Below are 25713 nucleotides of genomic sequence, written 5' to 3'. Positions count from 1 at the left end.
TTATGCCACCACTCGCTCTCCGATAGACATAACAAATAAGGCGTCTCTCCCTTCAGGCATAGTAGCCTGTATAAGGCTGGGACTCCCACATCACTTCCCAGTGTAATGAAAGCAATCTCACAGAGGAAGCCTCACCTGAGGGCCCCTGGCTGCATAATAGGTAACTATGTCAAACATGTAGCTTTTGTGATCACACCTTCCCAGGAGAAATAACTGTGTCTTCGTTGATGCTTATCTTGCAATGCGGGCAGATTACTCCTGTAATGGCCCTGTTCAACTCCTGCCTCCAGAGAAGGCCACGGCCTGCCGTGCATGCACATTTCTGCAGCGCATGCATTCACCTGCACCTGCGCAAAAGCCGCAGCAAAGTCTGGCCTTTGCAAACTCAATTACATTTTAAAATCACGGGTATTACTAGAGTTGCAGTCGTAGAAAACGGAAACAATCCCTTCGTCCCACCGAGTCCGCGCCGACCAGTGGTCACCCCATTCACCAGCACTATCCTCCTACACACTAGGGTCAATTTACCATTTCACTGAAACCAATAAGCCTACAAACCTGTGGGTCTTTGGAGAGGGGGAGGAAATCGGAGAAAACCCACAATGACGTTTTGGGTTGAGACCGTGCATCAGACTTGGGGGGGGGGGAGAAAACTAGAAAATGCAACAGAGTTGACTCAAAAAGGGGAGTGGATATCACACGGGTTCACGTTATAGTAGAATTAGGCCATTCGGCCCATCTACTCTACTCCACCATTCAATCATGGCTGCCACCTACTCCCATTTTCCGGCCTTCTCCCCATAACCCTTGACACTTATTCTAATCAAGAATTTGTCTATCTCTTCCTTAAAAATATCCATTGGCTTGGCCCCTGCAGCCCTCTGTGGCAATGAGTTGCACAGATTAACTACCCCCTCTGACTAAAGAAGTTCTTCCTCACCTTTCTAAAAGAGCACCCCTTAATTCTGAGGCTATGACCTCTGGTCCTAGACTCTCCCACCAGTGGAAACATCCTTTCCACATCCACTCTATCTGTGCCTTTCATTACTCTGTAATTTTCAGTGAGGTCCCCCCTCAACCTTCTAAACTCCAGCGAGTTGAGGCCCTGTGCCATCAAACGCACATCATATGCTAACCCACTCATTCCTGGAATCATTCTTGTAAACCTATATCACCCTCGGGCGTCATGTAAGTGGATAGGTGTGAACACTACTGAGTGTGACACGTCTACACACACTGCGAATGTGTGAAGAGGTTCCGCACTGTTTTTTGGTTTTAAGTGTAGTTTTTCATTCTGAATAAAGTTTCTTTTTTGGAGATTTTGTTTTACAGTGCCTTCTAATTGCTGTTATATTCTCACGAGAAGCAGTGCTTGTTCTCTTGCCTGCAGTTTGAGTGCCAATGTGATCCATCAACACCAGCAGAGATGATTATCTGGGCTGGAGGAGTGAAACGCCCATAGTGACCACCACATTGGACTGTCTGCCCCTGCAACCACAATTATCTGACCTTTAGGAAAGAATTTCGTCACCTCCTGGGAAAGAAAGAAATCGGTGTATTAACATACCAAAGATTAAAAGTCATTTGTAACAATTTGCAAGTTTCACCAAATATAAAAACATCTCTCTCTCCCTCTCTCTGTCTCTCTCACACCATCTCCCTCGAGGGCTCTTTCCCCCGAGATTTTGTGCCACTTCCATGTACTATGAATGAATTAATACTTTATTGTCACATGTGACAAATCTTTGCTGGCCACGGTTTGCAATAGTCGCCCTTGAAGGGAGTTTACAACGTTTACTAACCTTGTAGCCCTTGATTCCAGGGGTGGTGGTGGAGGCAGACACGACAGACACATTGGGACAGAGATGAACATGGCTCCCAATTCCCATGGACGGCAGGAAGCAGTCGCTCCCATCACAGACAACTGGTCCAAGTTCTCCCCAGATCCACACACCTTAAGTGTTGTTGGCAAGGCTGCAGTGTTTCGTCAAAAGTAGCCAGTGACAACAACCCCTCCATTACCCTCCACTAACCCCCCCCCCCCCCCCCCCCCCCAAGATTTTGACACACACTTACTCGTTCTTGATTAGTACGGGTGTCGGAGGTTATGGGGGAGAAGGCAGGAGAATGGGGATAGGAGGACGAGATAGATCAGCCACGATTGAATGGCGGAGTTGACTTGATGGGCCGAATGGTCTAATTCTACTTCTATCACTTATGACCTTATGACCTTACAACAAGGGGAACGACTTACAGCGGCAGATTAACCCGACCGACCCGCACGTCTCCGGGATGTGGGAGGAAAGCGGGATTGGAGGGGGAGATGGATCAGCCACGGTTGAATGGCGGCGTGGACTTGATGGGACGAATGACCTAATTCTGATGCTGTCACAAACGACACCGCCATGCGGTCACGGGGAGAGGGTGAAGGCTCCGCGAGGGCAGTGCGCGGCGCCATCCTCGTATCGAGCGGAGTTGGGGACACAGTCAAGTTCACGGGCCCCTCCGGCCCGGCCCCCGCAACCCAGCCTTCCTACCACTTCCTGTTTGTTACTGAGTTACCGCGGCAACCGGCCCAAAGCAGCCCAGCATCACCCCGATAATTGGCAGCAGATGCTTCCTTGACCCTTGTTCGAGAGAACCTGGAAGCATTTATTCTCTCAAGAAAGATGTTTAGTTGAGTGAAGCAGTGTGTGGCTGGTGAGTTTGGATGGTAGAAGATGATGAATATAGCTGGTGAAAGCACTGAAAGCTTTTTCCTGTGCCCTTCCTTCCTTCGTATTAGATTACTGGTTAACAGACTTCCTGACCGACCTCTGTATTTGTTTCTTATTTGAACTTTGAAAATGAGGCTCAACAAATGCTGGTGTCAGCATGGGTGGTTCTGGGCTCTGCCTCAAACCAAAGGCATGTTGAGCAGTGTGGATTACAGCATCTCCAGCAGTCCCAGCCAGACCCCAGCAAACACTCCGCAAGTGAAACACCATCAAATTAAAAGCTCAGACACGAAGGGGTTGTTAGATGGGCTTCTGGCCCATAGGTACAAAAGTCTGCAGCACCAAAAGCCTAATTTTAGCCATCGCTGGGAATTGCCAATTTTCGGCCAAAAACCTTTTTTATATCAATCAGCTAATCAATAACGCGTAGAAAGGAACTGCAGATGCTGGTTTAAACCGGTTAGACACAAAAAGGTGGAGTAACTCAACGGATCAAGCAGCATCTTTGGGGAGAAGGAATGGGTGACGTTTCAGGTAAAGACCCTTCTTCAGACTAATCAATGATACTATATTGTCACATGTACCATGGTACAATGTCAATCAATCAATCAATCAATTCATCAATCAATCAATGCAACTTAAGATAGACACAAAAAGCTGGAGCAACTCAGCAGGTCAGACAGTGTCTCTGGAGAAAAGGAATAGGTGACGATTCGGGTCGAGACCTTCATACAGAATCAGTGGATGGACTCAATGCTACTTATTATCACATGTACCGAGGTACAGTGAAGTGCTTTGTTTTGCATATGACCTGGTAAAATCATACAGTAGACCTCACCTAGGCAGCGCACATGAGTCACCACGTTTGGTGCTGACAAAGTTATAAAAGTTCATTCAACGGTCCTATCTTCTGCCTGCTGCCTATGTATTTATCCCCAGCCCCCCGGCCAAAATCTGGACTTTGGTTTTGCATTTTATTTGATTCACTGATTTCCCAATCGAGCAGCACATGAGTTGACCAAGCCATCAATGATTACAGACGACAAATTAAACAAGACTGTTTAAGAAGGATGGAGTGAGAGGATTAAGAATGAACTGCAGATGCTGGAAAATCGAAGGGAGACAAAAGTGCTGGAGAAACTCAGCGGGTGCGGCAGCATCTATGGAGCGAAGGAAATAGGCAACGTTTCGGGCCGAAACCCTTCTTCAGACTATTGATTGACCAGCTAACTGATCAGTCAGCCAACAGGTTAGCCGCAAAACCAATTATCCGCACAATAAATTGACAAAACAATCAATTAATCAAACAGCACATTAGCCCGGACAAAAGATTAACCAGGCAACGTTAATCAGATGAATCAAACTGAAGAAGGGTCCCAACCCGAAACACCCATCTTTTTTCTCCAGAGATGCTTCCTCACCCCCTGAGTTACTCCAGTATTTTGTGTATATTCTTATCATTAACCAGTCAACAGATTAGCTGCTCAACTAATTAACTGGACAACGGATTAACCAGAAAACAGATTAACCACACAATTGATGAACCGGTCAGCAGATTAGCCACTCAACCAATTGATTATTCGTTTAACTAATTAATAATATAAATTAAAGAATCATTTGGATGTAAATGATTTAGAATCACATTGTTTTTGTATAAGGGAGCACGAGTTGTGTAGCAATTTGAAGTCAGAAAGTTGACCATTCAGCAGGGAACAGTGTAGTGACTGAAGAAGGGTTTCGACCCGAAACGTTGCCTATTTCCTTCGCTACATAGATGCTGCTGCACCCGCTGAGTTTCTCCAGCACTTTTGTGTACCTTCGATTTTCCAGCATCTGTAGTTCCTTCTTCAACACAGTATACAATAGGAAGTCTTCTTCCTCTTGCGTACAGCGTGCACAGCCTAAAGTTGTAGAACAACTTGTTCTATTTGATCCTATTTGATTGTGCGCGCCGATTTGATTGCATTCGACGAAACAGGGCAGACCACGTGAAGGTTGCACTCTCCCACCCCCAATAGGAAGCGATACGACTCAGTGAGAACTGGGCCTTAGGAACTTGCTGCCCGAAACCCTCCATCCATTAGACTGCACCGTGATCAGCCCGTTCCTGTGCTGTGGGACTCTGACTCGGTGATACTCAGCCCCGGCAGAGGCGGGAGTACAAGACTGTACAACCCTAGAGTGGGGAACGGGAGAAGGAATCTCAACCATCCAGTTTGAGACCAGCACAGACACGGAGGGTACATTTCCGCGATTCCTTCACAGCATAAACATGTAAAAAAACGACAACAGCTGAATCTGAATCAAAAGGTGAAAGAGAAAGGTTTGTGTTTTGAGAGTGCTGTTGATACAAAATTAATATTCTGGCAAAATAAGCTAGATCACCATGTTTCCATTGTGACATATCTCCTCTCATAGTCCAATATTTCCCCTTTATCTCCCTCTTTCACCCTCATTCCCTTCTGATCCCTTCCACCCATGTCCGTCCCTCCAGCTTTACATTACGTCACATTACATTGCACCACCTCTCCTTATCTGACATCCTTTTTTCTCCTTTTCACACCTCTAGGCTGTCACTTACTTACTCCACCCATCTGCCAAGCAACCCCCACCTCACCTGTATCCACCTATCACTTGCCGAGCTCTGTCCTGCCCCAACCATTCTTGTCCAGCTTTCTCCCCTACCCCTACCCCCCACTCCATCACACTGAAGAAGAGTGGCTTTAGACTTTGGATCACAGATATAGCGTGGAAACAGGCGCTTTGGCCCACAGAGTCCGCACCAACCAGCGTTCATCCCATACACTACCACTATCCTACACACTGTGGACAATTTACAATTTTACCGAAGCCAATTGACCAACAAGTCTGGGTGTCTTTGGAGTGTGGGAGGAAACCGGAGCACCCGGAGAAAACCCACACAGTCACAGGGAGAACGTGCACACTCCATAAATGCAGCACCCAGGGTCAGGATTGAACCCGGGTCTCTGGCGCTATGAGGCAGCAACTCCACTGCTGTGCCACTGCGCCACCCTTAACATAGAAGGGGAGTTGGGACCTGGTGTAGATCAACCATGGTGATATTGAAGTTAAGAGACAGGAGAGTTGAACTGTCATCTGTACTGACAATAGAATAATGAAATTCTTACTTGCAGTAGCATGATCAATACTCATGAATAAGATCATTTTTTAAAAATCAATAAATTAAATACGCAAATATTAGTTCTAAAAGCCCAAAGTCCTTCGTGGAACCAAGATGGTTCATAGTTCTTAGCTTTGTTACTGTTTACAGTGTTCAAGAGCTTGATAGTTGTTGGGATGTGGCTGTTCTTGAACTGAGTGTAGTCAAGTGATCGACTCCTGCTTCAATCTCCTTGTCTCGGCTCCATATTTTTGTTCTTTATTGAACCAAGTCCAGGAGTAGCTGACATTGAAGAGACCCCTGGCTTGGGAGACCAGTGGTAATGGCTTGGAGGTCTCCCTGGAGTCCTTACCGACACCAATGAGTGAATTTGTTTCTGGAATGAAGCAGCATTTGTGTGAGAAGCTTGTATTATACCAGCAGCATTCACTGCTTTGTCTGTAAATTCATTATTAATTCATCAGATCAGTCTGTACATACTAAAGCAGCGTACCTGCCTCACACCAAAGATGTACAGGTTGGTAAAAAGATGCATAAAGCTAACGGTCCCAAGGAGGTGAATGAAGCTCATGCTCTATTGATGTATTGATTGAAAGATTCAGCATGGCAACATGTCCTCCGGCCCACCAAGTCACTGCCGACCATCATTTAGTCTGAAGAAGGGTTCCGACCAGAAACGTCACCTATTCCTTTTCTGTTTGACCCGCCGAGTTACTCCAGCATTTTGTGTCTACCCGTTCACACTCGTCCCACACAGTGGCGCAGCAGTAGAGTCGCTGGCTCACAGCGCCAGAGACCCAGGTTCGATCCTGACTCTGGGTGCTGTCAGTATGGAGTTTGTATGTTCTCCCTGTGACCGTGTGTTTTTTCTCCGCATGCTCCGATTTCCTTCCACATAACCAAAGACAAACAGGTCTGTCGGTTTGTTGTCTTCTGTAAACTGTAAACTGTTTCTAGTGTGTGGGGCGGTGCTTGTGTATGGGGTGATCGGTAGTCGGCGAGAATTCGGAGGGCCAAAGAGTCTATTTCCATGCTGTATCTCTAAAGTTTAGTTTAGTTCTATTTCATTCCCCACTTTCGTACCCACTCCCTGCACTCGAGGGACAGCTAACAGAAGCAAATTAACCTATAAACCTGCATGTCTTTCGGACGTGTCAAAAGTCAAAGTCAAAGTATCCTTTACTGTCATTCAAGCCTCTCGGTCTGAATGAAATTTCGTTGCCTTGCAGTCATACAAATAATAAAAAATAACAAACACACAATAAACACATTTAACATCCACCACAGTGAGTTCACCATGGACCTCCTCACTGTGATGGAAGGCAAAAGTCTTTAGTCTTTGTCTCTTCCCTCCTTGTTCTCCCTCTGCGCTGAGGCGATCCAGGCCTCCGATATTGTGACCCCACCGGTAAGTAAGTCCCGCGGCTCAACCGTGCTCCGCGAACGGCCCGGTTCAAACTCCGCGGCCCGGGGTGGTCGAAGCTGCCGAAGCTGGATGGGGGAGGAAACCCACACGGTCACACGGAGAATCTCCACACTGACAGCACAGCACCCGAGGTCAGGATCGAACCCAGGTCTCTGCGAGCCAGCAGCTCAGGATTTAGCTTGGAGGTGTTGATCTTTGAACACACTTTGTTTTAATTGACAAAGGCGGTGCTGGTGAATGGAAGGTGATGCCTGAGATCTGGAAAGTGGTCCACATTTTCCTGAATCTCGCCATGAAGATATGGCTGGAGGCAGGTGGGGCGCAGTGGGGGCGGGTAGGTAGAGGACCGTGTTCATGTGGACACAGAACTGCAGATGCTGGTTTATACCAAAGATAGACAGAAAGTGCTGGAGTAACTCAGCGGGTCAGGCATGGGTGACGTTTTGGGTCGGGACCCTTTTTCAGACAGTCTGAAGAAAGGTCCCGGCCAGATACGTCACTCATCCTTTTTCTCCTGAGATGCTGCCTGACCCGCAATCAGGCCAATTCACTGGATGCATTCAAGAGAGAGTTAGATTAGATATAGCTCTGAGGGCTAACGGAATCAAGGGATATGGTGAAAAAGCAGGAAAGGGGTACTGATTTTGGATGATCAGCCATAATTATATTGAATGGCAATGCTGGCTCGAAGGGTCGAATGGCCTACTCATGCACCTATTTTCCTTGTTTCTTACTCCAGCACCTTGCGTCTATCTTTGCTCTGGTGGTTTAAGGCCCGGCTTCCACAGAGGAGGCCTTGCCGCCCGCTATGGGAGCCAACGCCGGCAGCAGCTCGGCTCCTGAGGTTGAGGTGACCTATGAGCTGGAGTGGAGCCACCGCAGGTTGAACCGCTTCCCAAAATGCTCCTGGGGATTAGCTCCACTCCCGTGGGAAGCTGGTCGGAGCTGGTGGGAGGGTGGAGCGCTGTTGTGATAACTTTATCAACCCTGGTTTCTTCAGTGACTGAGCTGAGATTTGCCCCAATGAACACAACCCAGTTCCCAGGCTGATAAATGGAACGATAAATACTGTTCTACATTGGAACCCTGTTTCCCCCGCAGGATAGCTTTCAAGTGTTTATCAAACACTCTAGTGGGTAGATAGAGATCTTGTGAGGCTTAACTCTGGGAGCTCAGCAAGGAGGGTTACTGAACACAGTCTCTTTGCTCAACACCACAACAAGTGTATGGATGAAACCATTAATCATTTACATCCACCATGATTCATTTAAAGGGCTGCACAGTGGCACAGTGGTAGAGCTGCTCCCAACACAGCGCCAGTGACCCTGGTTCAATCCTGACTACAGGTGCTGCCTGTACGGAGTTTGCACGTTCTCCCTGTGACGGCGTAGGTTTCCTCCCACACTCTAAAGACGTGCAGGTTTGTAAGTTAATCGACTTCTGTAAATTGTAAATTGTCCCTGGCTCATGGGATAGGATAGTGCTGGTGTACGGGGTGATCGCTGGTTGGCACAGACTCAGTGGACCGAAGGGCCCGTTTCCACATTGTATCTTTGAAGTAAAGTATAAAGTCTAATTAAAATGCAAACATTAATGACCTTTTCAAAAGTGCGTGAATCAGTTCATTTCATGCACAGGTCTCTATCCTGGGTCTCTGGCGCTGTGAGGCAGCAGCTCTATCAGCTGAGCAACTGTGCTGACCCCGTCAACCAGGTACCGTGATAAACCGAGGACCGAGGAAAGGTGTGAGCTCTTAAAAATAGAGGAGTCAGGAGATGTGGGGAGAAGGCAGGAACGGGGTACTGATTGTGGATGATCAGCCGTGATCACATTGAATGGTGGTGCTGGCTCGAAGGGCCGAATGGCCTACTCCTGCACCTATTGTCTATTGTCTGTTGTCTATTGTCAATCGGCAAGAGGCAGAGAAGTTATCCCTGAAACCCCAAGATAGAGGGGTTGAGAACCCCAGGTGTGGGGAGAGGAGGGAGGAGGCAAGAAGGAGTCAAACCTGGATGTCATTGGGATGTGGGAGGAATTGGGAGGAAACCCATAGATCAGGAGAAATGACACGATTGGGGTTGCCTGGGCAAGAGCTATCACTGCAAGAGTGAGAATAACAGCCCTCTGGTTACTGGCAGCACTGGCAGGAGCAGAAGGGAGGTGGAGGGGGGAGAGAGTGCTTGAAGGCAAATGAGTTAAAGGAAATGCAACGTTCTGGGCACCCGTCAACCTTGACAGACTCAACAGGAAATTAGCCGTAATGGGAGGCAGAGGAGAAAGAGAAGGGTTTTATTCCAACCTGGATCAGGCTTGTCAGGGGCCAGTCTGCTTATGGACTGACTGGGGAAGATATAAACAGCAGCAGAGACTTAAACTGGGTAACCGAACTGAAGCCCCTGTCCCACAGTACGAGGTAATTCACGAGTTTTCCCCTGATTTGAACTCGGAGAATGTCCGTAACGGCTCCGTAGGAGTTCGTGGATATCTCGTACGAGTAAAAAGTAACATTTTTTTTTCATCACGAGTATTTTTTTACTCGTGGGCATTTTTTACATGGATGAAAAAACGTCACGAGTTTACCGGATGTCCCGTGTACCCGCCGTTAGCATTACGAGCCGCTACGAGACATCCACGAACTCCTACGGACCCGCTACAGACATTCTCCGAGTTCGAATCAGGAGAACTTGTGAATTACCCCGTCCAGTGGGACAGGGGCTTTACCAAGCACGGAGAGGAGACGGAAGGAGGTGAGATGACAGTGTGATAGGGCTCCCTCTCTGCAGAGGATCCCTGCTCCCTTACACAGGATCTATTACAACCTGTCAGCTGGGAACTGGAGTTGATAGATCATTTAATTGAAAGATGCAGCATGGAATCAGGCCCTTCGGCCCACCAAGTCCATGCTGCCCATCGACCACCCGTCCACACTAGTTCTGTGTTATCCCACTTTCTCATCCACTCCCCCCTACACACGGTGGATAATTTACAGGGGGAAATTCACCTACAAACCCGCACGATTTTGGAACATGGGAAGAAAACTGGAGGAAACCCACGCGGTCACAGGGAGAACGTGCGAACTCCACAACGACAGGACCCGAGGTCAGGATCAAACCCAGGTCTCTGGCAATATGAAGCATCAGGCGATTTATTAGTGTCAGACGATTTTTCATAGAAAATCAAAAAACCTCCCGATTGAGGGGCTAACGGGTTTGGTCTTTCCTCAAGCCCTTTTATAAAGCCAGTAGGGTCTTAGAAACATATATTAAAACAAAATAGAATCTAAGTATCACTTTATATTTTGCAAGGAAATTAGATTTCAAACTTGGTGAATGCAATTTCAAGATTGATTTCAGGAAGCTCCTCTCCACATAGTCGATGATCCACGCGCTGAATAAACCTCCAGCCTCGGTCGGTACTGGCAGCAAAAATCTGGGAATCATTAAAAAAAACACAATTGGATTGTATAATGTGAGCAGTTAGCTCATTTTGGGTGATTGGAGATGGTCTTCTCCATCTATAATTACCTCAGGACCTGCTGCAGTTTTCATATTCAAGGTCTTGCCTGGACTTTTTTTTTTCCATTTAATTGAAAATAAAGAAAAACTATCAGATTCTCATTGCTCCAGGGGCAACATTAATGCAACCAATTCTCTATACAACTTCCATATCCATTATTAGGACCCTTACATTTAAAAAATGAAAGATCTCAGTTTTAAAAATCTTTGCTTTTGTTTTCAATGCTCTCCAAGGTCACCCCTTATACCTGGAGCTGCAACTACAGTACGTACAAGCCTACACCTGACAAGTCTGTTTCTGTTCCGTCTCCTTCCATGGCTCCAGTATTGTGCTTCAGTCTTCTATGCATCAAGCATTCACAAGACAGTTCGATAGTGGAGCCAGCAGGATTATTGGTGCTCCACTCCCTTTCCTGCTGGACATATACAGGAAGAGATGTATCAGCAGAGCCATCTCCATCATCAAAGACCCCTACCACCCATCGCATGACATTTTCTCCATCCTGCCATCTGGGAAGAGGTACAGGAGCATTAGCTGCAAAACCAGCAGGATGCTCCTCAGCTTCTTCCCACAGGCTATAAGACTGATAAACGGACTTTGCCCCCTGCCAAAGTATCGCGCACCAACCACCAACCTGGACACACTGCAGCAGAGCCACTGTCGTGCCGCTGCCGATCGGAACGCCTCTTGAATGTTTAGTAGAGTGTTAAATTTGTTCATGATACATGTATTTTATTTCTATTTATTTTTAATGCACACTGAATGGACACTGGTTGAGCAACGTTTTTTTGTTTCCTCTGGGTATGTGAATATTCAGGAAATGACAATAAAGATATACAATACAATACAATACGATAAGATTATGTAAGTCCATGGAGGGGAAAGGCATAGAGGGATATGGGCCAAGCGTGGGCAGGTGGGACTGGTGTAGAATGGGCATATTGGTCGGCATGGGCAAGTTAGGCCAAAGGGCGTGTTTCTGTGCTGTATGACTCTATGATTCTGGAATTCCTTGCCTTGGGTCTCCCTACCTCTCTCTTGCTCCTTAAAACCCACTGCTGGAGAAACCCAGTGGACCAAGCAGCGTCTGTGGAGGGACATAAATATATAGAACGATTCTTCGAACTGACAAAGGGTCCTGACCCGAAACCTCGTCTGTCCAATTCCCTCCACGGTTGCTGCCTGATCTGCTGACTTTGTTCTTCACTCAGAGCTCCAGTATCTGCGGTCTCCTGCGTCTCTTTAAAACCTCCGTCTCTGATCAATCCTTTGGTAACCAGATATCTCCTTCTGTGGCCTTGCTTCACATTCTTGTCAAGGCTTTGTTTTCACTGCGTTAGAAGGGCCTATAAAGACTTTAAAATTCTTCAATTGTGACATGTATTTTCTTGCAGGAGTTCAGAAGGCTGAGGGCACACACCGATCTCCTGGCTCATTGATGCCTCTCAGCGTCCTGCTCCTCAGAGAGGGAAGATAAATGGGAAGCATGAGCTCAGTGCCCGCACTGTTCACCGAGTGAATTGACAGAGCTTGTGTTATGCTTCATTTGGTGACAGTTGCCCTAACGTTATCCTGTTTATTCTCAAATTATTCCCAGGAATTCCACGTTGTTTTGTTGAGAATTTAGTTGCAGCCTGTAGTGCTGCTGCCTCACAGTGACAGAGACCCGGCTCCCATCCTGACCTCGGCTTCCGTCTGTGTGTGGAGTTTGCACGTTCTCCCCCGTGACCGTGTGGGTTTCCTCCGGGTGCTCCGGTTCCCTCCCACATCCTAAAAGACGTGGGGGTTTGTGGGTTAATTGGCCTCTGTATGTCGCTCCTAGTGTGTGAGGAGTGGATGCAAAAGTGAGATAACAGAACTACTGTGAACGATGGACACTATGGACTCTGTGGGCCGAAGGGCCTGTTTCCATGCTGTATCTTTCAATAAATTAGCTTCAAAACTAAAAGTTTCAGTTATAACGTTATAAACTTTAGTTTAGTTTAGTGAGTTTAGTTCTTCTTCTTGCGTATAGCGTGCACAGCCTAAAGTTGTAGGGTAACTTGTTCTATTTGATTATGCACGCTGGGTTGATTGCATTCGTCAAAACAGGGCGGACCACGAGAAGGTTGCAATCTTCCACCCTGTTAGTTAAGTTAAGTTAAGTTAAGTTAAGTTAAGTTAAGTTAAGTTAAGTTAAGTTAAGTTAAGTTAAGTTAAGTTAAGTTAAGTTAAGTTTAGTTTAGTTTAGTTTAGTTAAGTTAAGTTAAGTTAAGTTAAGTTTGGCTCGGTTTGGTTCAGTTCAGTTCAGTTTAGTTTAGTTTAGTTTAGTTTAGTTTAGTCGATTGTCATGTGTACCAAGGTAAAGTGAAAACCTATTTTGTTGCCTGCTATCTAGTCAATGGAAAAATAATACATGATTACAATCAAGCTGTCTTGTGTGCAGATACCGAATAAAGGGAATGTTTTGTGCAAGATAAAGCCCAGTAAAGTCCAAATAAAGATAGCCCGAGTGCCTTGAATGAGGTAGATGGCAGATCAGGACCACAATCTAATTGGTGATAGGATGGTTCAATTGCCTGATAGGTCTTTTGGCCTTGGGAGTCGGAGAATCTCCAGATCTGGGAGGAGATTATGTATTGGCATAGAACTAATGTGAATGGGTGATTGATGGTCGGTGTGGACTCGGCAGGCCAAAGGGCCCGTTGCCATGCTGTATCTTTCAATCAACTTGCACGACTTTATTCGGCAAAAACAAAACGAGCTGCCGTACATTTTACAAGAGCCTGCCGCCCGACTCCCAGATTGAGTGTTCAGTGAGGGTTTGCAGTATTCGTACTGGATGTCAGTGTAAATCCTGAACTCATTTCCTCCACAATTCCCGGCCTGAAACGGCACCATTTGCATTTTTTGACAAAGTGCTGCCGTGCGGGCAATTTGTCCTAATTTCTGGATTGCCCTTCAATGGTTCCTACTCCAGCGAGCTCTCACAGTGAAAGATGTACTCTCTGCTGCGTGTCTGGACTAGCTCAGAGCTGAAAGTTTATTATTTAATTCGGTGACAGCTATTTCCTACCCAGCAAAATAGCTTTAAAGTAAACAATGTTCGGGTTCCTACGGGCTGCTCTGCTATCCTAACATTCACCAACCTTCGTTCTCTCCTCTTGTCTCTCTTCCGAGGCAGTTTCACCTGCCACAGGGGAGTTTGTAGCCTTGGGGTTTAATGAGCCATCAGAGTTAGGGTCGCTCTCTAATCCCGGAGCCCTCAAGGGAGGTAACATGTTTCTTGGAAGTGACCTTGTGAAGTGAAAAGCTAGGAATGGTACTTAGAGAACATATTTATTTTTGTGTTAATATATTTACCTATACGGATTACACAAAAGTCATCACCAGACCCTTAACCCTGTCTTAGGAAAGTCAAACCGCGGTTTTTTATTGAATTGGACTTTACTGGACTTTATCTCATGCTAAACATTATTTCCTTGATCACGTATCTGTACATTGTGGACGGCTCAATTGTAATCATGTACAGTCTTTCCGCTGACTGGTTAGCACGCAACAAAAAAGCTTTTTGCTGTACCTCGGTACATGACAATAATTTGACTTTGAAGTTCCAAATGTTCACTTCTGAATAAAAATAAGTGAAAAGCTAGGAATGGTACTATATGTATATATATAAAAATAAGTAACAGAATGTGTATCCTGTTATGTGTAACTCTGGTTAGATGCCGCACTGTGCTTTTTTTAGTTAATTATTCCTGATTAAAACAACAAATAAATGCTCAGCAAGATTTCCGTTTTAATGCACCCATTTCTTGTGGTTTGGATAATCACCGTGTGATATTAGGCAGACAGGGCCAAGCTCTCGGAAACAGGAACTACACCAGTTCCAGTGTGTTGGCTGTAATGTGAGGGGTGATTTTTAATGTAGACACTAAGGAACTGCAGATGCTGGTTTACCAACAAAGACACAAAGTGCTGGAGGAACTGCGGGCGGCACAGTGGCATTGCTGGTGGAGCTGCAGTGCCGGAGACCCAGGTTTGATCCTGACCTCGGCCGCTTACTGTGTGGAGTTTGCACTTTCTACCTGCGATCTCGTGGGTTTTTCCTCCAGGAGCTCCAGTTTCCAGCACTCCATCTGCCCTTTCTCTGCCCATTTCTGTAGCTGGTGTGTATCCCACTGTACACTTTGATGGGCTTCCTGTAACGACTTACCTCTGGTGTTGCAGAAGAAGAAATACACAGGGCTCAACTGTTACATATTTGTGGAGATCTAACATTCCCCATCTGAATCTTCAATGTCACCTGATAGAAGTACTGTATATAGGGTCCTTTTTCCAGGATGGGAATATCAAATACTAGAGCACATAGGTTTAAGGTGAGGGGTGCAAAGCTTGCAGGAGATGTGCAGATCAAGTTTTTCACACAGATTACATGCAGGCAGATACGGGTCGATCTTGGCATCGTGTTCAGCACAGATATTTGTGGGCCGAATGGCCTGTTCCTGCGCTGTGCTGTTCTACGTTCAATGTTCTAATGTATCAGGGTAGGATTACCTTGCCAATAGCATTAACAAAACTGAACTGTGAGTATAGAAGTTGGAAGGTCATGTTGCAGTTGTATACAGTAATACTGTAAATACTGCAACCTCATATAGGCTCTGAACTACAATAGACTTTTTATTATTATTGTTGCACTGTTTTGTTTGTTTTTTGAGTATGTGTGTATGTATTATATATATATATATGTATGGGTATATATATATGTATGGGTATATATATGTATGTGTGTATGTATTATATATATACGTATGGGTATATATATATGTATGGGTATATATATGTATGTGTGTATGTATTATATATATATGTATTTTATATATATATGTATATATTATATCTATATGTATTACATATATATATATATATATATATGTATGTATATATACACACTGAGCTTTTCTGTTCCCTCTCATTTGTCATATCATACTGTGTTTACATATTCTGTTGTGCTGCCGCAAGTAAGAATTTCATTGTTCTATCTGGGACATATGACTATAAAACACTCTTGACTCGTTTATAGTTTTGTGTTCAGTTCTGGGCACCATGTTATTGGAAAGATGTTGTCAAGCTGGAAAGGGTACAGAAAAGATTTACAAGGATGTTGCCAGGATTAGGGTCTGAGCTATAGGGAGAGGTTGAGTAGGCTTGGACTTTATTCCCTGGAGCGCAGAAAGATGAGGGTTGATCTAACAGAGGTGTATAAAATGATGAGAGGAATAGATCAGGTAGATGCCCAGAGTCTCTTGCCCAGTGTAGGTGAGTCGAGGACCTTTGGACACAGGTTCAAGGTGAAGGGGAAAATATTTAATAGGAGTTTGAGGGGTAACTTTTTCCAACAGAGGGTGGTGGGTGTATGGAACAAGCAGCCAGAGGGGGTAGTTGAGGCAGGGACTTTCCCAACATTTAAGAAACAGTTAGACAGGTACAGGGATAGGACAGGTTTGGAGGATATGGACCAAGCGTTGGCAAGTAAGACTAGTGTAGCAGGGACATGTTAGCCGGTGTGGGCAAGTTGGGCTGAAGGGCCTGTTTCCACACTGTATCATTTTATGATTCTATCACTCTGACTCTAGGACTCTCTGACTCGTTAACCATAATAATGGAAAAACTAAGTCTGTAGTTAGTTTTTAACCCAAAGGGTCAGGGGCTGGGCTTCAAGAAAAGGTGTTTACAGCAGCATACTCAACATCTGTGAGATCATTGCTGTAGGGAGGAACTGCAGATGCTGGTTTAAACCGCAGATACACACAAAATGCTGGAGTAACTCAGCGGGACAGGCAGCATCTACGGAGAGAAGAATACTATGATGTTATCGGGTTGAGACCCTTCAAGGGGCTGTGGGCCTGGTGCTGAGCCTGGAACCATCTGCAGCTGGGTCGCGACCTGAAACATCACCCATCCCTTCTCTCCCGAGATGCCGCCTGCCTCGCTGAGTTACTCCAGCATTGAGCGTCTATCTGTAAGGTCTTCTACCTACATGGCTCTGCCTTCCCTCAATAAAGGATCACGCCAAAACACCATGGAAAACATGTACCACTCCCTGTTGAGAACAAAAAACATAGAACAGTACAGCACAGGAACAGGCCCTTCAGCCCACAATGTCCGTGCTGAACATGATACCAAGTAAAACTAATTAATGGCATTATGGTATAACCCTGAAAGGCACGTGATCAATACCCTTCCATTCACTGCATGTCCACATGCCTATCCAAAAGTCTCTTAAATGCCACCATCCATTTCTGCCACCCACAACTCTGCGTAAGAAGATTTGCCTCACATATCTCCATTGAAATTTGCCTCTCTCACCTTAAAAGCTACAGCCTCAGTCTTTGACATTTCGACTCTGGGTAAAAGGGTTTACTGTCCACCTTATCCATGCCTCTCAGAATTTCATGTGCTTCTATCAGGTCTCCCCTCAGCCTCCGAGCTTGGGTAAAAGCAACATTCTGGTGAGAGGGTTTAAATAACATAAATGCCAGATGAAAATATTTATTATCCTAGGTTTCTATAAATTGCTCTGGAGCCTGTTCAGTGGATATGCTCTGGGGTACGAGACATTGGTTTCATGTTGTTGCCTCCCACGGGTTCCCACCGCCACGCTTCCAAAAATCAGAACGCACGCCCGGCCAATTTAATATGTAGTGATTGTGGTGGAGGAGATTAAAATGCAAGTTTTTTAGGGAGGTGCAGCTTTTAAATGAACGAGGGGCTCTGTGGGTCACAGAGTCTAACATGATACAGGAAATGCATACAAAGCCAAGTGCTGAAAACACATAATTCTCACATAAAGCAAACTCGGCAAAACTGCCACGGATTATTGATCACCCCGGCAACTTGTATTTCTCTGTTTAACCCTGATTCACATTATAGGACTGAAGTAGTCTTAACTGCAGCTTCAATACGATGTTCCTACACAGTTATTAACGATTAAAATCTCTCGAAGAGTGAGATGTGGTCTCATTGAAAAATTCCTCGTGGATCTTGAGGAGATGCAGGGAGAATGTTCCCGGGGGGTTGGAGGACTCAGAATCAGGGGACATCCATTTTGGACTGACTTTAGAGTTTAGGGACACAGCGCAGAAACAGGCCCTTCGTGCCACTGATCCCCGCCAACCAGCGATCACCTCGCACACCAGCACTATCCTTACACACGAGGGAGAACTTACAATTTACAGAAGCCAATTAGACTACAACACTGCACATCTTTGGGATGTGGGGGGAAACCGGAGCACCAGGGGAAAACCCACGAGGTCACGGGGAGCACGTGCAAACTCCGCACCATGTGTTGATGTGCCGCAATGAGATGAAATGTCCTCAGCCCGAGGGTGTTGAATCTTTGGAGGGATGGATGTGTGGCTCAGTTGGTGAGTACCTTCACAGTCGCAAGTGATAGATGTTTGGAAGTTAATAGAATTCAACTTTGTGTGGTTAGTGCAGGAAAGTGGCAGTGAGGTAAAAGATTAGTTGTGTTCTCAGTGAATGGTGGAGCACACAAATGGTGACTGTTCTCACTACTGTTTCAAATGCTGACATCCTTGTGGTCATGAAAGGCCGCTGACCAACATGAGGGAGATACCTTTTATTTGACCTAGTCTTTGGGTTTGGACGTGCAAGACCACTCTGGGTGTATGCGGGAAGTCTAAAAGCCCTGTCCCAAGGTACGAGTTCATTCCAAGAGCTCTCCCGAGTTTTAAAAAAATCAAACTCGTGGTAAGCACGTAGAATGAACGTAGTGGGTACGTCGGAGCTCGGGGACGTCTCTTAGCGCTAACGGCAGGTACTCGGGAAGACCCGCTAACGGCAGGTAAGCTCGGGAAGACTTGTGAAGATTTTTCAACATGTTTAAAAATGTCCACGAGAGCCCCGAGTACCGACGAGTGGCCATTACCGTAAATCTCCGAGTTCGAATCAGGGCAAACTCGGGAGAACTCTTGGAATGAACTCGTACCGTGGGACAGGGGTTTTACGGTGTTGTGTTGTTTGAGGTGAGTCGTTGGATCTTTGAAGGGTCTGCATCGTTCAACTCAAGTCGAGTTTATTGTCATGTGTAGTGACGACAGATCCGATGGGAATTTTATTTGCCACAGCATCACAGGCACATCCCATTGGACACCACACGGAGCATGAATTACACCACACCGTGAAAAGAAAAAGACTGCCTTAAAACAGAAATGAGGTCCTGGTTGGGTTGCTCCTGAGCCTGCCCAAGCTGCCCATCCGCGAGTCACGGCGCCAGGGGGAAGAGGGCTCTGCCCGAGCCGGCTGCCTGACTCTTTTCCGGAGTTACTTCCATGCCCGGGTGGTGTTACAGCGGGATTACGAGCTGGAGGATTTCTGGGATCGCTGGGCACTGCGGGAGGTGGAATGCATCCTTGACAAGGATTGTAACATAATTGTAGAAACGTAGAAAATAGGTGCAGGATTAGGCCATTCGGCCCTTCGAGCCTGCACTGCCATTCAATATGAACATGGCTGATCATCCAACTCAGTATCCTGTACCTGCCTTCTCTCCATACCCCCTGATCCCTTTAGCCACAAGGGCCACATCTAACTCCCTCTTAAATATAACCAATGAACTGGCCTCAACTTCCTTCTGTGGCAGAGAATTCCAGAGATTCACCACTCACTGTGTGAAAAAAAAAATTCTCATCTCGGTCCTAAAAGTCTTACTTAAACTGTGACCCCTGGTTCTGGACTTCCCCAACGTCGGGAACAATCTTCCTGCATCTAGCCTGTCCAACCCCTTAAGAATTTTGTAAGTTTCTACAAGATCCCCCCTCAATCTTCTAAATTCCAGCGAGTACAAGCCGAGTCTATCCAGTCTTTCTTCATATGAAAGTCCTGCCATCCCAGGAATCAGTCTGGTGAACCTTATCTGTACTCCCTCTATGGCAAGAATGTCTTTCCTCAGATTATGATTGTATAGTAGTTAAGTATATTTGTTTGTCTTGTATTCTGGTGGTGGGTTCTGTTTTGTTTTATTGTATTGTAAATATTATCTTTAATAAATTGAATAAATTTTATGATTAAAAAAGCCCCCCCACAGATATTAGTGCAAAATACACAATTGGAAACAATAAGGCAAGAGTTGGTCCATGGTGTTGCAATGACAAGGTAGGATTAGGTGTGTAGAGGTCGGTTCAAGAAACTGATCATTATAGGAAAGTAGCTGTTTCTGAACCTGGTGGTGTGGGACTTCAGGCTTCTGTTCCTCCTGCCCGATGGCAGCAGTGAGAAGGAGCATGGTCTATTCGGTGGAAAGCCTTGATGATAGATGTCACCTAATTGAGGCAGCACCTCATGTAGACGCTTTTAATGGTGGGGAAGGCTGTGCCCATGATGGTCCGGGCTGAGTCCACCATTCTCTACAGCCTCTTGTGTTCCTGTGTGTTTGGGATTTCCGAACCAGGTCATGATACATCCAAGACAGACATAAAAATGCTGGAGTAATTCAGCGGGACAGGCAGCGTCTCCGGAGAAAAGGAATAGGCGACGTTTCGGGTCGAGACCCTTCTTCAAAATGGGAGTCTGGGGAGAGGGGAAACTAGGGATATGAAAAGGTATAAAGAACAAATGAATGAAAGGTATGAAATGAGCAAATCAAAGGAAGCCAGTTGATCAAAGAAAGGTGGAGCCCACAATGGACCATTGCTGGCTGTGGAGAAGATGATAATGAGTGGATACAAATAGTGAAACTGCGGGACGACAGTGAAGAGATGCTGCCTGACCCGATGAGTTACTCCAGTATTTTGGGTCGATCTTCAGTGTAAACCAGCGTCTACATCCAGCTGTGCATTCAGAAAGTATTCAAACCCCTTCACTTTTCCACATTTTGTTACGTTACAGCCTTATTTTAAAATGGATTAAATGATTTGATTTTATCGTCAATCTACACATAATGCCCCAGAATGAAGAAGCGAAAACAGGTGTTTAGAAATGTTTGCAAATTAAAAAGAAATAACTGAAATATCACGTTTACATACGTATTCAGACCCTTTGCTATGACACTCAAAATTGAGCTTAGGTTCATCCTGTTTCCATTGATTATCCTTGAGATGTTCCTACAACTTGATTGGAGTCCACCAGTGGTAAATTAAATTGATTGGACATGATTTGGAAAGGCACACATCTGTCTATATAAGGTCCCACAGTTGACAGTGCACGTCAGAGCAAAAACCAAGGCATGAAGACGAAGGAATTGTCCGTAGACCTCCGAGACAGGATTATGTCGAGACACAGATCTGGGGAAGGGTATGAAACAATTTCTGCAGCATTGCAGGTCCCGAAGAGCAGTGGCCTCCATCATTCTTAAATGGAAGAACTTTGGAATCACCAGGACTCTTCATAGAGCTGGCCGCTCGGCCAAACTGAGCAATCGGGGAGAACGGCCTTGGTCAGGGAGGTGACCAAGAACCCGATGGTTCCAAGAACAGGCACTCTGACAGAGCTCCAGAGAACGGCCTTGGTCAGGGAGGTGACCAAGAACCCGATGGTCACTCTGACAGAGCTCCAGAGTTCCTCTGTGGAGATGGGAGAACCTTCCAGGAGGACAACTATGTTCTGAACCCAGAACAGGTTGTCCGAGATTTATAATGCCCAGGAATTTAAAGCTGCTCACTCTCTCCACCATCTCTCTCCACCCACTGATGAGTGTGTCGTGTCCCGACTTCCTCTTTCTGAACTCAATGATCAGTGGATTGAATTGACTTGGGGGGGAAAAAGCTGATTCTAAATCAGAATCCATATCCCCATCAATCCCTACTGCTGCTCTTGTTCTGATGCTCGTGTACAGACTCGAGGTTTAATTCTTCAGTTCAGGGACCACACAAACATTTCAAAGCACCTTCCCAGGTTTCACAAGATTTTACAAGTTGCTGCTGTGAGGGCGGGAGGTGCGCAAAGCACCAGGAATAAAGCCGTCCGCTCCTGTTGAACTGATGCGTACAAAATATGTGAATCTCACCGCAACCTTGGAATCTCTTTTCCTGATCTCTACTGCCCACAGGGATCAGGAGTCTCTCTTAAATCTGCGGATTCGGAGCGGAGCTTCCAGGCCTAACAGACCGACAGGCCTGACCTGAGGGAGGAGCCGAAGCAAGAGAACATGGGAAAGAAGCAAAAGACCATGTGTAGGAGGGAACGACAGATGCTGGTTTATATCGAAGATACTGTAGACACGAAATGTTGGAGTAACTCAGCTGGACAGGCAGCATCTCTGGAGAAATGGAATAGGTGGCTTTTTGGGTCGAGACCCTTCTTCAGAAAGAACGTGGCTGAAATGAAAACAATCTGTCTCACAAATAAATTTAAATGGTAGCTGTAGGTGTGATGCCTCTGCACACTAACAGCCAAGAGTCACTTGGTCAAACACTGTCTGCTGGATCTCACGCTTGCTAACCATTTTAACTCCCCTTCCCATCCCCACAACAACCTCCCTGTCCTGGGCCTCCTCCACTGCCAGACTGAGACCACGAGCAAACTGGAGGAATGGGACCTCATATTCCGCTGGGTCAGCTCACAACCCAATGGTATAATCATTGAAATGTTATAGGAATGATGTTGTCACGCTGGAAAGGGGCGCAGAGAAGATTTCATGAGGATGCTGCCAGGACTCGAGAGCTTAAGCTTTAGGGAGAGACTGAGCAGGCTCAGACTTTATTCCTTGGAGCGCAGGCGGATGAGGGATGATCTTGTAGAGGTGTACAAAATCATGAGAGGAATAGATTGGGTAAACCCACAGTTTTTTTGCCCAGAGTGGAGGAATCGAGAACCAGAGGATAGAAGGTGAGGGGGGAAAGATTTAATAGCAACTTGAGGGGATGTCTTTTTTACACAAAGGGTGGTGAGTATATGGAACGAGCCATAACAGAGGTGGTAGTTGCGGCAGTGACTAGCAGAGCATTTAAGAGACATTTGGACAGATAGGTTTAGAGGGGTAGGCACAAAATTGCTGGAGTAACTCTACGGGTCAGGCAGCATCTCTGGATTTTAGGGTGAGTGACATTTTGGCGGAACATCATCCATCCTTCTCCTCCAGAGATGCTGCCTGACCCGCTGAGTCACTCCAGCAATGTTGTGTCTATCTTTGGTATAAACCTGCATCTGCAGTTCTTTGTTTCTATGTTTACAGGAATGTGGGACAAGTAGGTGGGACTAATGTAGATGGGGCATGGTGGTCGGCATGGACAAGTTGGGCCGAAGGGCCTGTTTCCACGCTGTGGGACTCAAAGATATAAATCAACCACCTGGAGCCTCTCTCTCTCTCTGTCTCTCTCTGTCTCTTTTTGTCTCTCTCTCTCTCTCTCTCTCTCTCTCTCTCTCTCTCTCTCTCTCTCTCTCTCTCTCGAGCATTTTGATTTCGTTTTTCCTTAATGATTTCTCCGGTAAAGCTGGGCAAAACCGCGTTGTACTTTCAAAAAAAAAATGTAGCCTAATTGCGGATGCAAATCAAGATGCTGAACAATAGCTCAGTTTAAGGCTCTGCGGAGACAGGCATCAACATGTTGACGGTACTGTACTCCTGGAAGAATCAATATTAAACATCATGTCGCAAAGGATCAAGGACGGAGGTCAGGAAATTGCCGCAGACACAAAGCTAAATACACAATCTCCCTGTATCAGCCAATCATGATATCCAGCAGATTTGAAATGACATTTTAACCACTTTAATTCAAAGAAGCTCTGTCTCGGAGACGCACCGTGTGCCATCGATAGACCCCTGCTTCCTTCTTATTGGTTCGGGCTACCCCTGTAATTGACTTCATGTTTGACTAACTGCAGTGAATTCTTTAGGTCAGTTGTTTGTAGAGACAAACTGATGGAAGGAAATAATTTACCTTATGGGATCAGTTACCTGATTTAGGAGTTTATTTTATAAAAAATTGCTTCGGAATGGTCCGCAGATCTTACAGCTGCTTTTCCAAAACTAAACCATGTGTCGTCTGTACAGATGCACGCGTACACTTTATTACAGCGTGGCTTTGAGTAATTAAACACTTTCCACTTTCCATTTTTTTTGCCTCAGAATAGTTTGTGCTCGCCATCAGATGTTCGTTAAGCCAATTACTATTACCCTTCTGCAAAATTATTTATTTCCATTTAATGTGCTATTGCATTTTTTGATTATACAAAGGCTGTCTGAGTTCGTTAGATTTTGTTGCAATCTTTTCTGAAGTTGAGTAAAACTTCTTCCGGGGCACTTTGTGGCTCTTTTCGCAAGCCTTGTCATCCGCAATACCTTGTCGTCTACATTTCCAGTGACCAGGTTCAGTTTAGTTTCGAGATACAGCTTGGAAACAGGCCCTTCGGCCCACAGAGCCCGTTGACCATTGATCACCATTCATACTAGTTCTGTGACATTCCACTTATTGCATCCACTTCCTACACACCCGGGGGAATTTACAGAGGCCAATAAGAGTACGAACCCGCCTTAGGGCGAGGGAGGAAACCGGAGCACCCGGAGGAAGCCCACAAGGTCACGGGGAGAACATGCAAACTCCACACACCGAAAGGACCCAAGGTCAGGATCGAACTTGGGTCTTTGGTGCTGCGTTCACTGTGTGCCTCCCCAGTTAAGCAGCCGGAGCCACACTCAAGGGTCAGGATCCTGGGTCAGTTTGGGGGTGAACCTCTTGCTGAATTCCCGGCCCCTTCATACTCACCAGGTTCACCATATCATTTATTGTACTGGTACACAAAAATGCTGGAGAAACTCAGCGAGTGCAGCAGCATCTATGGAGCAAAGGAGGTAGGCAACGTTTCGGGCCGAAACCTTTGGTTTCGGCCCGAAACGTTGCCTATCTCCTTCGCTCCATAGATGCTGCTGCACCCGCTGAGTTTCTCCAGCATTTTTGTGTACCTTCGATTTTCCAGCATCTGCAGTTCCTTTTTAATAATTTATTGTACTACTGAATGACATGTAAAAACGGAACTAAAAGCATATTTGGGAAGTATATGCCATAGAATCAGAGAATTATACAGTGCAGAAACAGGCCCACTTTGTCCATGATCAGATTCGATTCACATTTTAATTGTCATTGTCAGTTACAGTACAGAGCAACGAAATGTAGCATCCCCTTGAAGAGCGACATAGCAAACGATTTGAATAAAAAAAAATAATAATAAGTGTCCGGGGGGGAATGGGGGGGGGGGGGAGGCGGGGATTGGCAGTCACCGAGGTACGCCCATGCCGAACACATTGGCATTCTGGGCTAGCCCCGTTTGCCTGCATTAAGCCTGCATTCCTCTGGCCTTTACATTGCAAGTGCCTGTCCAAATGCCTTTTAAAACGTTTGTAATCATGTCTGCATTGGCGTGTGGAAATGTTCAACAAATAATCATCTGATGCTTGTTTGTAGCACAGAGTTATGGAGCTGTAGAGCACGGAAACAGGCTTTTCGGCCTAACTTGTTCATTTACCTGCATTTTGCCCATGAACCCTCTAAACCTTTCCTATCCATATATCAGTCCAGAGAACTCATTTATTAAATTGTTTACAGTGCACTATGTTTCCATCTTCTGTTGTGCTGCTGCAAGTAAGAATTTCATTGTTCTATCTACAGTCTGGGACATACGATTATAAAATACTCGACTCTTGACTCCCAGTTCAAGCACCACAGAGTGTAGTGGACTATCATATGTTTAGTGTAACAAAGATTCTTACATGTAGTATGGGTGAAAGGTTGCCGCACATTCTCAAAGAATCCGGGCTGCAACGCTGTGGTGAGTTTCATTCTGTTCTTGTAGAATATTACATTGCACACCAACTGTTGAAAGGGGGCAGCCAGCACTGGATGTGTACAGCTCTGTTTGCCATTCTTCATCACCTTGACGGCCTCTGGTCACCCAGAGGATGAAACCATCAATTACTG

The sequence above is a fragment of the Leucoraja erinacea genome, chromosome 31, assembly GCF_028641065.1.
Source record: "Leucoraja erinacea ecotype New England chromosome 31, Leri_hhj_1, whole genome shotgun sequence".
Taxonomy (NCBI): domain Eukaryota; kingdom Metazoa; phylum Chordata; class Chondrichthyes; order Rajiformes; family Rajidae; genus Leucoraja; species Leucoraja erinaceus.
This window is presented reverse-complemented; position numbering follows the sequence as displayed.